A 13,292-nucleotide genomic window follows, 5' to 3' on the forward strand; every position below is an offset into this window, starting at 1 on the left:
TGAGGAAGGCCATACAGCTCATCTTAACTCTACAAACTCTCCCGATGCAGGATCCAATTATTTTAAAATAATTTTTGTCTTCCATTACTCTATCTCGACGTTCTTTCGATGTGTTGATCACTGCTTGTGTGAAGAAGAACTTCCTAATATCAGTCCTAAATCTACCGTGATGTGCCCTACTCTCACAATTTTATACTATACCTGATTTCCAATCCTTTAACTCTCCCTTATATAACTCAAAAATCACCTCTCAAATGCTGCCCCTTATTTTAAAAGCCCACGTTTCTCCAGTCTTTCCTCATAACGCAGTGCTTTGACACTACAGATCAAACTCATGGTTCTTTTCTGCACTGCCTCCACCACTGTGTCTCAGCAACCAGAGCTAAGCACAATACCAAAGTTTTGGTCTGACCAGGGCATTGTACAGTTCGATCATGAGTTCCATCATACTGTTTCATCTATGGAGTTCAGCATTCTAATGGTTTTGCTGATTACAGCTCTAGATTGGTTGGATATGTTGAGTGTTGGGTTTACAAGGACTCCAAGGTACTTCTCAACTTCTTCCTTAGTTATTTCAACCCCATTCACTGGCTCCACATACAATGATAATAAAGAAAAGAAAGAAAGACTTGCATTTATATAGTGTCTTTCACGACCACCGGATGTCTCAAAGTGCTTCACAGCCAATGAAGTAATTTTGGAGTGTCGTCACTGTTGTAATGTGGATTATGTAGAAGCCTATAACAGTGCAAGCAATGACAATGAAGTGCCTAAACAGTGTACATTTTTACTAATAATATGCCATCTGCTCCCCTCACAGAAGCAAGGAGAAATCAGTTATCCCCAAGCCGAATACCTGCATCAGCAGAGCACCAAGTATTACCAGACCCAAGGTCACCGACCTGAAACGTTAACTCTGTTTCTCTCTCCAGAGATGCTGCCTGTCCTGCTGAGTATTTCCAGCATTTTCTGATTTCATTTCAGATTTCCAGCATCCGCAGTATTTTGCTTTTGTATTACCAGACCCCACTTGAAAAAATACCCACACTGCAGTTGATGTGAGTCTTTGGCTACCTATACCCTCTGTATTCTTGGTCCACCAATTCTGTCTGCTGTGCTGAGATATATCAACCCAAAGGCCACTACACCAACACTATCTGACCAAAAGAAATCTACGTACCATGGAACAAAATATCTTTTATCATCAAGTAAATAACAGAAGGAAAGGTTCTGGGGAGAGAGAAGAGAAGAAGAAACAAATTAATATAAATACTTGCATATTAAACAAATGCGGTTCGTAATCAAAATGGGTGAATTTTAAAAAATCAATAAAAATTTATCCCGAGGCTGCGGGTTGGGCCTGATAGCAGAAAAACAATAAAAATAATTTTTCAAAAAACATTAATTAAGAAAACTCAAAAAAACATTCCCAAGACACTTTACAACGAAATTACATAGCACATTAGTAAAAAAAACAATGACTAACGTTACTCTTGCAGAGGTACTCACCTGTCGGCCAGCTCCGCTGATCCTCGTGGGCGTTTAAAAAAAAACTTAGCTACAGGTCACCGTTGACCCAAATATTGCGCCAGGGCGATTTTTATTGATTTTTAAAAATTCACCCATTTTGATTACGAACCGCTCAGTCGACCCTAAATTGCACTTTTTCACCCAGAATCAGGCTGCAAGGCTCATGTTTTTTGCTCGGCGGATTTTTTTAATTTTTTGGGCGAAGTTTTCGCCGTCGATAATCTTCCCAGTCTTAGCGGTCTTTTGTGCGGCGATCGGGCGCTGATAGGAAATTCTAGCCTTTAAATCGCTTGACAATGGACTCAAAACTGCCTTAGTAACCAATAATGATGGCCTTGCTGTATGTTGTGTTGAGTCATATTTTATGGACAAGCGCCTACTTGTGTCAGTCCTGATCCATGATTTCTGAGGATGGTGCACGCCGGCGGTCCGCTCCCCAGCGGTACCTCGAAACAGCCGGCGTAATTCAGGCAAGGAATTTTCCGCTTACCTGATTACCGCCCACAATGGCCAATACTTCCCAGAAACCGGGTGGTAAACCATAGTCAACAAAGAGGAACTCTGTGAGGTACAACACATCAAGAATTCCCTCCTCACAATCACCCCACCTTAAGTCAAATGGTAATGAGTTTAGGAATGTTATGCGCATTTCTACAAGAGTACATTTATCCCATTGCTGTTTGTGGGATAAATTGACTGTTGAGTTTGCATACAAAGTAGTGACTGTGCTTCAAAAGTAATTCATTGGGTTGCCTTGATGATATGCAAGGATTGCAGGTTCCTTCTTTCTCCTTTTGGAAGCACTTTGCTCACACAAAGGGTAGTGGAAATCTGGAACTCTCTCCTCCAAAAGAGTGTGGATGCTGGGTCAATTGAAATTTTCAAGACTGAAATCGATAGAGTTTTGTTGTGGTAAGGATAGCAAGTAATATAGATCAAAGCTGGGTAAATGGAGTTGAGGTACAGATCAGTCATGACCTGATTGAATGCCGGAATAGGTTTGAGCTGAACGTTCAAATCCAGTTCCTATGTTCCGAAATGTTTGAAAATGCATCAACTAAATTTGTCAAATCAAAATTTCCAGGAGTCCTGGACCCCCATAAAAATAAATAACATGTCTTTTGCACTAGCCACAACCGACTTCAGTAATTTCTAAATTTACCACTGCTGCAATATATGCTTTTATACACTTTAAGGTTTTGGTTTCCGTGCAATAAAATTGATTGATTGTTAAATATATTAGCAGCTTATGGTATGACAAGCCCATGTATCCATAGCATAATCATAGCCGGTCCCCCGTATCGAAGATGACTTGCTTCCACGCCAAAAAGGGTTGAGTTCACAGGTGATTCAATGAAGGACCTGATATTCCAGGTCCCGAACTACATGTTGAAGGGTGGAAGATGCCTGTGCGTGGATTTTTTTAACGTGCGGTGGCCGTTGCACACCAGCCACCACACGGGCTTGACAGAGCTAGGTCTTGGTCCAGTTAACCAAAACGACTTGAGACCAGCTCTGCTGCACGGACCTAGCGTGCACACATATTGCAATGTGGGCTGGCTCGTGCTGTCCCTGGGGCCCTCGCCCCTTCTGGGCCCTGAACTCGCGCCTCTCCTGGGTCCCGATCATGTCACTCCACGATCTCTTGCCGCTCCTGGGCCCCAACCTTGCCCTTTCAGTCTAACTCCTTGTTTTAACATCCCACAAGCCACTATTTCTGAACTGTTTTGAGAGCTTTGTGAGCCCTAAAAAAAAATCTGTGGGTAGAGGGCACAAAGTTAAAATAATCACAAAAAGAATTAAAGTTTTGGTAAGAAAAATGTTTTTACTCAGAGAATAGTTAAAAAATGTGGAATTCTCTGCCACAAACTGTTGTTAAAGCAACGTCCTAAAATTATTTTCAAAGGGAATTACTTGCTTGAAAAATAGGAATATTAAACAGTAAGGGAAGCAAGTGAAAGGGTGGGATTAAACCAGATTGCTCATGTGGAGAAATGGACTGCTTCTGCACTGTAACATTCTACGATTTTCTAAGCAGCTTTAACTACTCTTTTAGGTTGGCTCCTATGCCATTTTTCAAATATATTCCTTATTCACCACCTCCATCTGGACCTCACACTGTCTGTATTTCCTTTTCTGAGACTGATATGCACCCCTTATTGTCTCTGGCTAGACTTTCGGCACATCATCGGCCATTTAGCACCCATTTAGCGCCCATATAAGTGTTGAGATTCAGGCTATCGCCCATTGTTGATGAATAATGGAAACTAGCGCCCGATTATAGCCTAGATGAGTACTTTTAACGTGGGATGGCCGTTGCACACCGGCCACCACACGAGCTTAGCTGAGCAAGGTCTTGGTCCAGTAGCAAGGGGGTCCAAGACGACGCGAGACCAGGCACCGCCGTATGAGCCTAATTGCCTACGGCGAGATGTCGGCCGCAAGCTCGATGCCGAGTAGCACCCTTGATGGTAGGTAGCCCGAGGCTTGGTTGGGGGCAGGCATTAGGAAAGTCAGCTATCTGCTGGAGTTCTGGGTGGGAGGTCAGCAAGGAGTGGGAGGGTGCAAGAGTCATAGCCGTGATGCTCACCAGTAGAAGAGGCCAGGTCATCAGTGAGGAAGGAGAGGTCCAACCGTCGACAAGGAGAGAGATATAGGCCCGCCGCTGGAGGGATGCAAGCCCACCGCATGAGTGGGGGGGGGTGGAGATCTCCCGGTCAACTGATCGGAAGCACATCTGCTTGCCGGACGTCGTCGTGAGTAACCCGGTTTCAAATGACTGAAAATGATGCTCATAAAATACACCAAACTATTTTCTAGTTAAATAGGGATACAGTATTCAATTCCTTAATAAAAATGTTTTAAAGAAAATAATTCTTGAAAGTTGCTCTACGTTGTTTAAAAGTTACTTCGGAAGTTTTAAAAGTTTCTCCAAGTTGTTTAAAAGTTCACCCGAAGTTTTAAAAATTTTCCCAAGTTGTTTAAAAGTTTCCCAAGTTGATTAAAAGTTTAAAATGAAAGTCAGTAGTAAGTTACTTCCCTTGGTACTGTTCCATGGGCACTCCCAGCCACCTGCAGCTGCACAAAGCCCTGGCTAGACCACACCTGGAGCACTGCGGGGAAGTAGAAACATAGAAACATAGAAAATAGGTGCAGGAGTAGGCCATTCAGCCCTTCGAGCCTGCACTACCATTCAATATGGTCATGGCTGATCATTCAACTTCAGTTCCCCTTTCCTGCTTTCTCTCCATACCCCTTGATCCCTTTAGCCGTAAGGGCCACATCTAACTCCCTCTTGAATATATCTAACGAACTGGCATCAACAACTCTCTGCTGTAGAGAATTCCACAGGTTAACAACTCTCTGAGTGAAGACGTTTCTCCTCATCTCGGTCCTAAATGGCTTACCCCTTACCCTTAGACTGTGAGCCCTGGTTCTGGACTTCCCCAGTATCGGGAACATTCTTCCTGCCTCGAAACTGTCCAATCCCTTCAGAACTTTATATGTTTCTATAAGATCATCCTCTCATTCTTCTAAACTCCAGTGAATACAGGCCCAATCGATCCTGTCTCTCCTCATATGTCAGTCCTACCATCTCGGGAATCAGTCTGGTGAACCTTCGCTGCACTCCCTCAATAGCAAGAACGTCCTTCCTCCGATTAGGAGACCAAAACTGAACACAATATTCCAGGTGAGGCCTCACCAAGCCCTGTACAACTGCAGTAAGACCTCCCTGCTCCTAGACTCAAATCCCCTAGCTATGAAGGCCAGCATGCCATTTGCCTTCTTCACCACCTGCTGTACTTGCATGCCAACTTTCAATGACTGATGTACCATGACACCCAGGTCTCGTTGCATCTCCCCTTTTTTCTAATCTGTCGCCATTCCTATAATATTCTGCCTTTGTGTTTTTTGCCACCAAAGTGGATAACCTCACATTTATCCACATTATACTGCATCTGCCATGCATTTGCCCACTCACCTAACCTATCCAAGTCACCCTGCAGCCTCTTAGCATCCTCCTCACAGCTCACACCGTCACCCAGCTTAACGTCATCTGCAAACTTGGAGACATTACACTCAATTCCTTCATCTAAATTATTGATGTATATTGTAAATAGCTGGGGTCCCAGCACTGAGCCCTGCGGCACCCCACTAGTCACTGCCTGCCATTCTGAAATGAACCCGTTTATCCCGTCTCTCTGCTTCCTGTCTGCCAACCAATTCTCCATCCACGTCAATACATTATCCCCAATACCATGTGCTTTAATTTTGCGCACTAATCTCTTGTGTGGGACCTTGTCAAAAGCCTTTTGAAAGTCCAAATACACCACATCCACTGGTTCTGCCCTGTCCATTCTACTAGTTATATCCTCAAAAAATTCCAGAAGATTTGTCAAGCATGATTTCCCTTTCATAAATCCATGCTGACTTGGACCGATCCTGTCACTGCTTTCCAAATGCGCTGCTATTTCATCTTTAATAATTGATTCCAACATTTTCCCCACTATCGATGTCAGGCTAACCGGTCTATAATTCCCTGTTTTCTGTCTCCCTCCATTTTTAAAAATTGGGGTTATATTAGCTACCCTCCAGTCCATAGGAACTGATCCAGAGTCGATAGACTATTGGAAAATGATCACCAATGCATCCACTATTTCTAGGACCACTTTCTTAAGTACTCTGGGATGCAGACTATCAGGCCATGGGGATTTATCGGCCTTCAATTCCATCAATTTCCCTAACACAATTTCCTGACTAATAAGGATTGATTTCCTTCAGTTCCTCCTTCTCGCTAGACCCACGGTCCCCTAGTATTTCCGGAAGGTTATTTGTGTCTTGCTTTGTGAAGACAGAACCAAAGTATGTGTTCAATTGGTCTGCCATTTCTTTGTTCCACATAATAAATTCACCTGATTCTGACTGCAAGGGACCTAAATTTGTCTTCATTAATCTTTTTCTCTTCACATATTTATTGAAGCTTTTGCCGTCAGTTTTTATGTTCCCAGCAAGCTTCCTCTCATACTCTATTTTCCCCCTCCTAATTAAACCCTTGGTCCTCCTCTGCTGAATTCTAAATTTCTCCCAGTCCTCAGGTTTGCTGCTTTTTCTGGCCAATTTATATGCCTCTTCCTTGGATTTAACACTATCCCTAATTTCCCTTGTTAGCCACGGTTGAGCCACATTCCCCGTTTTATTTTTACTCCAGACAGGAATGTACAATTGTTGAAGTTCATCCATGTGATCTTAAATTTCTGCCAGTGCCTATCCACCGCCAATCCTTTAAGTATAATTCGCCAGTCTATTCTAGCCAATTCACGTCTCATACCATCGAAGTTACCTTTCCTTAAGTTCAGGACCCTAGTCTCTGAATTAACTGTGTCACTCTCCATCTTAATAAAGAATTCTACCATATTATGGTCACTCTTCCCCAAGGGGCCTTGCACAACAAGATTGCTAATTAGTCCTTTCTCACTACATATCTCCCAGTCTAGGATGGCCAGCCCTCTAGTTGGTTCCCCGACATATTGGTCGAGAAAACCATCCCTAATACACTCCAGGAAATTCTCCTCTACCGTATTGCTACCAGTTTGGTTCACCCAATCTATGGGCCCAAGTTTCCACATGATTTGCGCCTGATTTTTAGGAGCAACTGGTGGAGAACGGACTATCTTAGAAATCGCAATTCTCCACATTTTTTTTTCTGCAGTTCTAGTCAGGTAGAACAGTTCTACTTTGGAACAGAATTTTTTCTTCAAAAGGGGGCGTGTCCGGCCACTGACGCCTGATTTCAAAGTTTCCACAGTGAAAATATACTCCAAACTAGCTGAGAATGGAGCAAGTGAAGATTTTTGTAGAACTGAAAAAACCTGTTCTACACATTAAAAAATCAGGCGCAGGTGACAAATTAGGCGTCCAGAACGGGGGGGGGGGGGGAAAGGGAACTCATTAAATTCTACAATCAATCCTTAGTTATACTTATACAAATATTATACAAATAAATCCAACCTGAATAAACATTTATAAACAAAGAAAAGATTAAAAAAACCATCTTCCTCCCTGTGTGAAAGTGCTTCAGCCAGCCTCACAAGTTCGTTCCTTCGTTCCCGACGGCAGGGGGGGAGGAGGAAGCCGTTCCCGACGGCAGGAGGGAGGGTGTGCGGGCCCGCCCGCCCGAACGCAGCGGGGGTGGGGGGGGGGAGGAAGACGTTCCCGCGGGGGGGGGGGGGAAGGAGACAGTGAGAAGGCTGCAAGAAGCCTCAGTGCTGATGGCAATGTGCTTTTATTAAAAAATGTTCAAAAATTAAACAGCTACAAAGAACTACAAAAATGGCCGAGTGCCAATGTTTCCTTCACACTGCGCGTACGCAAACGCTCCAACGCGCACGCGCAGCGTTGCCGGCAGGAAAAAAACTAATTTAAATAGTACCCTCTCACTTACAAAATCGGCGCGAGTGTAGGCTCCGCCCCCCTGGGCGCCGCGCCAAACAGACAAGGAGCTGCAGGGCTCTCCAGAATCGCGAGTTTTTTTTCCGGCGCCGTTTTAGGCGCGAAAAACGGGCGCCCAGCTCGGAGGGGCGCCCGTTTTTTATCGTGTGGAAACTTGGGCCCCATATGTGGATTAAAGTCACGCATGATAACTGCTGTACCTTTATTGCATGCACCCCTTATTTCTTGTTTGATACTGTCCCCAACCTCACTACTACTGTTTGGTGGTCTGTACACAACTCCCATTAGTGTTTTCTGCCGTTTGGTATTCCGCAGCTCTACCCATACAGATTCCACATCATCCAAGCTAATGTCCTTCCTCACTATTACCAGCAACGCTACTGCACCTCCTTTTCCTTTCTGTCTATCCTTCCTGAATGTTGAATACCCCTGGATGTTAAGTTCCCAGCCTTGGTCACCCTGGAGCCATGTCTCGGTAATCCCAATTATGTCATTTTCGTTAATAGCTGCCTGCGCAGTTAATTCGTCCACCTTATTACGAATACTTCTCGCATTGAGGAACAGAGCTTTCAGGCTTGTCTTTTTAACACACTTTGTCCCTTTCGAATTTTGCTGTAATGTGGCCCTTTTTGATTTTTGCCTTGGGTTTCTCTGCCCTCCACTTTTACTTTTCTTCTTTCTATCTTTTGCTTCTGCCCCCATTTTCCTTCCCTCTGTCTCCCTGCATAGGTTCCCATCCCTCTGCCATATTAGTAGAGGCCCAATCGTCTCCGAAGAGGGCCCGAACACCTGGACGCATTTGGGGAGAGGTCTGGACGCCACCGGGGAGAGCTCTGGATGCCGTTGCGCCCCCGAATGCCTGGACGCCACTGAAGAGAGGTCTGGACGCTGCCGTGGGCCCAAACGACTGCACGCCAACAGGGGTGAGAATGCCTGGTCGCCGCTGGAGTGGCCTGAATGGAACCGGGGGCCAGAACGCCTGGTTGCCGCTGGAGAGGTATGAACACCGTCGGGGGCCTTCGCCTTCACACACACACACAAATACACACACCTACGACAACCACACTCCAGCCACACTCATGCACAGGCATCTTCCACTCTGTTAACATGAAGTTCGGGACCTCGAACGTCAGGACCCTCATGGACAACTCCAACAGCGACAGGCCAGAATGCCGCATCTCCATAGTTACCTGGGATCTTAGACGCTTTGACATCGACATCGCTGCTCTAAGCGAGACCCAGTGGGCCGGGGAAGGCCAGCTCAAGGAACAAGTTGGAGGTTACACGTTTTTCTGGAAAGGAAAACCAAAGGAAGAACGCCGCCTTCACGGAGTCGGCTTCGTCATCAAAAATGAGCTGGTCGACCGCCTCAAAGACTCTCCCTGCGGGGTTAACAAACGCCTCATGACTCTTCGACTCACCCTATCCCGGAACCAATGCGCCACAGTTATCAGTGTGTATGCCCCAACACTCGCTGCAAAGGATCAGACCAAAGAGGGTTTTTATTCCAACCTCGAAACATCTCTGTTCCGCGTCCCCGCGGGCGACAAATTGATCCTCCTAGGTGACTTCAAAGCCAGGGTCAGCAAAGACACAGCCCTCTGGGGAGGCGTGATTGGCAGAGAGCGGTAGGGAAAGCCAACTCCAGCGGTACCCTAGTCCTGACAAAATGTCTAGAACATGAACGTCTCATCACCAACACATTGTTCCATCAGAGAAACAAATACAAGGCATTGTGGCAACACCCTCGCTCCAAACACTGGCACCTGCTTGACTATGTTATCGTCCAAACCAGGGATCGCAAAGATGTGCACATCACCTGCGCCATGACAGGAGCTGATGACTCGGGAAATTGTGTTGGGGAAATTGATGGGATTGAAGGCCGATAAATCCCCAGGGCCTGATAGACTGCATCCCAGAGTACTTAAGGAGGTGGCCTTGGAAATAGCGGGTGCATTGACAGTCATTTTCCAACATTCCATCGACTCTGGATCAGTTCCTATCGAGCGGAGGGTAGCCAATGTAACCCCACTTTTTAAAAAAGGAGGGAGAGAGAAAACAGGGAATTATAGACCGGTCAGCCTGACATCGGTAGTGGGTAAAATGATGGAATCAATTATTAAGGATGTCATAGCAGCGCATTTGGAAAGAGGTGACATGATAGATCCAAGTCAGCATGGATTTGTGAAAGGGAAATCATGCTTGACAAATCTTCTGGAATTTTTTGAGGATGTTTCCAGTAGAGTTGACAAGGGAGAACCAGTTGATGTGGTGTATTTGGGCTTTCAGAAGGCCTTCGACAAGGTCCCACACAAAAGATTAATGTGCAAAGTTAAAGCGCATGTGATTGGGGGTAGTGTGCTGATGTGGATTGAGAACTGGTTGGCAGACAGGAAGCAAAGAGTGGGAGTAACTGGATACTTTTCAGAATGGTAGGCAGTGACTAGTGGTGTTCTGTGCTGGGGCCCCAGCTGTTTGCATTGTACATTAATGATTTAGACGAGGGGATTAAATGTAGTATCTCCAAATTTGCGGATGACACTAAGTTGGGTGGCAGTGTGAGCTGCGAGGAGGATGCTATGAGGCTGCAGAGTGACTTGGATAGGTTAGGTGAGTGGCCATGCATGTCAGATGAAGTATAATGTGGATAAATGTGAGGTTATCCACTTTGGTGGTAAAAACAGAGAGACAACTATTATCTGAATGGTGACAGATTAGGAAAAGGGGAGGTGCAACGAGACCTGGGTGTCATGGTCCATCAGTCATTGAAGGTTGGCATGCAGGTACAGCAGGCGGTTAAGAAAGTAAATAGCATGTTGGCCTTCATAGCGAGGGGATTTAAGTACAGGGGCAGGGAGGTGTTACTACAGTTGTACAGGGCCTTGGTGAAGCCACACCTGGAGTATTGTGTACAGTTTTTGTCTCCTAACTTGAGGAAGGACATTCTTGCTATTGAGGGAGTGCAGCGAAGGTTCACCAGACTGATTCCCGGGATGGCGGGACTGACATATCAAGAAAAACTGGATCAACTGGGCTTGTATTCACTGGAGTTCAGAAGAATGGGAGGGGATCTCATAGAAATGTTTAAAATTCTGACGGGTTTAGACAGGTTAGATGCAGGAAGAATGTTCCCAATGTTGGGGAAGTCCAGAACCAGGGTCACAGTCTAAGGATAAGAGGTAAGCCATTTAGGACCGAGATGAGGAGAAACTTCTTCACCCAGAGAGTGGTGAACCTGTGGAATTCTCTACCACAGGAAGTTGTTGAGGCCAATTCACTAAATATATTCAAAAAGGAGTTAGATGTAGTCCTTACTACTAGGGGGATCAAGGGGTATGGCGAGAAAGCAGGAATGGGGTACTGAAGTTGCATGTTCAGCCATGAACTCATTGAATGGTGGTGCAGGCTCGAAGGGCCGAATGGCCTACCCCTACACCTATTTTCTATGTTTCTATGTTTCTATGACTGCTGGATGGACCACCGTCTAATCCGATCCATCAACGACATTAACATAGCCCCAAAGTGGAGGGGACAACAGAAGTAGTGCTGGAAAAAAGTCAATCCCGGTGCACTTAAGAACCCAGCTAAGAGAGCCCTATACAGCCAGCGCCTCACAGCTAACCTGGCATGCCTTGCTGACCCTTAGATGCTTAATGCTCACAGCACTTGGTCCGCCCTTCAGGCCTCCATAACCAGTGCCTGCAAAGAGACACTTGGTCACTCAACCAGAAAACACCAGGACTGGTTTGATGAGCATGATCAGGAGATCCAAGAACTAATAGATGGCAAGCGCAGGGCATTTCTGAGCCTCAAACAATAACCCAACTCGGGAACAGCAAAGCAACATTACAGGCGGCTCAAGGCTGAGGTCCAACAAAAAACCCGGGACCTAAAGAACAGGTGGTGGATGGAGAAAGCACAGGAGATACAACAACTGGCTGACAGCCATGATGTGCGAGGATTCTTCATCGCAGTCAAGGCCACCTACGGTCCAAACTCCCAAGGCCCCACCCTACTGCTGGCCAAGAACGGAGAAACACTCATCAAGGACACCGAGGCAGTCAGGGCCCGCTGGAAGGAGCACTTCGAAGATCTCCTCAATCGAGACTCTGCCTTTGACTCGAGTATTCTCGACTCCATCCGCAGCATGCGACCCGCCACCAGCTCAGTGAAACCCCAACGTTGCCATAAGACAGCTGAAGAATAACAAGGCTATGGGAGCGGATGGAATTCCTGCTGAGGCGCTAAAGTATGGCAGAGAGGAGCTGTTGGCATGGATACATGACCTCATCTCTCTCATCTGGAGGGAGGAGAGCATACCGGGAGATCTCAGAGATGCAGTGATCGTGACCATCTTTAAAAAAGGGGACAAGTCCGACTGCTGCAATTACAAGGGAATCTCCCTGCCAGCAGCCACTGGGAAAGCTGTCGCTAGAATCCTCCTCAACCGTCTTCTCCCTGTGGCCAAGGAGCTCCTCCCGGAGTCACAGTGTGGATTTCGTCCCCTACGGGGCACAACGGACATGATCTTTGCAGCGCGACAGCTGCAGGAAAAATACAGGGAGCAGCGCCAGCCTTTATACATGGCCTTTTTCGACCTTACAATGGCCTTTGACACTGTCTACTGTGCAGGTTTATGGAGCATCCTCCTCTGTTTCGGATGCCCCCAAAAGTTTGTCAACAACCTTCGCCTGCTCCGCAACAACATGCAGGCTGTGATCCTTACCAACGGATCCATTACAGACCCAATCCATATCCGGACCGGGGTCAAACAGGGCTGCATTATCGCTCCACCCCTCTTCTCAATCTTCCTCGCTGCCATGCTCCACCTTACAGTCAACAAGCTGCCCGCTGGAGTGGAACTAAACTACCGAACCAGTGGGAAGCTGTTTAACCTTCGCCGCCTCCAGGCCAGGTCCACGATCATCCCAACCTCTGTCATCGAGCTACAGTATGCGGACAAAGCCTGCGTCTGCACACATTCTGAGGCTGAACTCCAGGATATATTCAATGTATTTACTGAGGCGTACGAAAGCATGGGCCTTACGCTAAATATCCGTAAGACAAAGGTCCTCCACCAGCCTGTCCTCATCGCACAGCACTACCTCCCAGTCATCAAGATCCACGGCGCGGCCCTCGACAACGTGGACCATTTCCCATACCTCGGAGCCTCTTGTCAACAAGTGCAGACATTGATGAGGAGATTCAACACCACCTCCAGTGCGCCAGTGCAGCCTTCGGCCACCTGAGGAAAAGAGTGTTTGAAGACCAGGCCCACAAATCTACCACCAAGCTCATGGTCTACAGGACTG

This window comes from Pristiophorus japonicus, chromosome 10 (genome assembly GCF_044704955.1).
Source record: "Pristiophorus japonicus isolate sPriJap1 chromosome 10, sPriJap1.hap1, whole genome shotgun sequence".
In the NCBI taxonomy this organism is placed as follows: domain Eukaryota; kingdom Metazoa; phylum Chordata; class Chondrichthyes; family Pristiophoridae; genus Pristiophorus; species Pristiophorus japonicus.